The sequence below is a fragment of the Pteropus vampyrus genome, unplaced genomic scaffold (assembly GCF_000151845.1).
Source record: "Pteropus vampyrus isolate Shadow unplaced genomic scaffold, Pvam_2.0 Scaffold80, whole genome shotgun sequence".
NCBI lineage: Eukaryota > Metazoa > Chordata > Mammalia > Chiroptera > Pteropodidae > Pteropus > Pteropus vampyrus.
This window is the reverse complement of record NW_011888861.1, coordinates 3,977,569-3,979,117: the sequence shown is the minus strand read 5'-3', so window position 1 is coordinate 3,979,117 and position 1,549 is coordinate 3,977,569.

Sequence of the window (1,549 nt, the reverse complement as noted above, 5' to 3'; positions counted from 1 at the left end):
TGATATGGCTTTAAAATGATATAACAGTTTCACTTAAAATAAGCTAGGAATTACAGCCTTTTCAACTACACTTAGGATTTAAAATTTTTGGTATCAATTAAAATTATATAGAATAAATAATTTATAAAATTTTGGAAGCATACTTGAAAAAAAGTTGAAGGTGATGAGTCTTATCTCTTTGGAGCAAGGTTTCTAAACCTTGGCACTGCTGACATTTGAGGTCAAATAATTCTCTGTGGAGGGGCTGTCCTGTGCATTGTAAGGTGTTTAGTGGGTCTCTTCCTACTAAATGCCACTAGCATCCTGCCTTCCCAGTTGTGACAACCACAAACGTCTCTAGATATTACCAAACATCCCCGAGGGAAATAAAATTGTTTCCAGTTAAGAACCACTGATCTGTGGGTATGTCTATTTTGCAAATATTTTTCTTGCCTTCCTACTTCCACTTTATTCAAAGTCGTAAATTGTCCAGAAAGCATTGATAGTCACTTTAAAATCCCCTCAACCCTATTTCTAGTCTCCTCCAAGCTTAAGAGAAGTAGCCAAGAAATGACGATTTATACCAGGACCAGTTAACTAGTTTATTTTTCCTGCTTGCCCCTGATAATGCATGTGTGTTTGTGACCTTTAGTATAAACTAATTTGCTTCTTATGAGGAATGAGAAACTTGAGTTAGCATTACCCCGGGCTGTTTCATGCCTAACTGCTTTATGTCCAATATTAAATTAGCTACAAGAATACACACATACACAATAATCCAACATGCTGAGAAACAGAGAGATTTAAATTTCTTGAAGATCAGATCTTACTGATTCTTAACAAATGGAATATTTTGAGTAATAGGTAGGGGAAAAAAGACTTTTAAACCAGTAGAAGCGAAGATAAAAACAGCTTGTTAAGGAAATGGGCTGAGGGTCAGTGAGCCACGTAGAAAGAAGAAGAGTGGCAGTCATCTTGTTTTATACATTCCACAAGCTGCATGTAAAGTAGTTTGAGTTGAGCGGTGAGGTCTTCATTCATTAACAGAGGAGGGACAACTGTATAGCCTCTTAAATGCCTGCAGAAGCCAAATGCTATGCAGATATTTAGCTCCTTTTTTGTCTGAGTTTGGGCCTGTTTTTCCTCCAATCTCGTTTAACAACTGCAGCCCTACAACGTCAAGAAAAACACAGGGAAGAAAGTAAGCTCTTGATTTGGAAAGTCTAGAGAAGCTAATTACTTAGATACCCAAAGGGTTATGTGAAGAGTCAAGAGACCAGATTTGATTTGAGTTTGCCCCCTCTTGTACTGGAAGAAAAAATATCTGCTGCTTGGGAAGCCCAGAATAGTTCAGTGTTTGGTTTCTTACTGTGCTCTGCTTTCAGAAGAGGACCCCTTCTCTTTAAAAACTATAATAAATCAAAAGCGGGACAGGGGAGATGAGAACAGAGTGCTAAAATGCTCCCTCTTGCTTGCTTTCTCTTTTTTTTTCTTCTCCAAATTTTCATAACCTCAAAGGAATAAAAAGCAAATTAGTTATCGGCCTCACAATAGCTGTATGAAAAGCTTA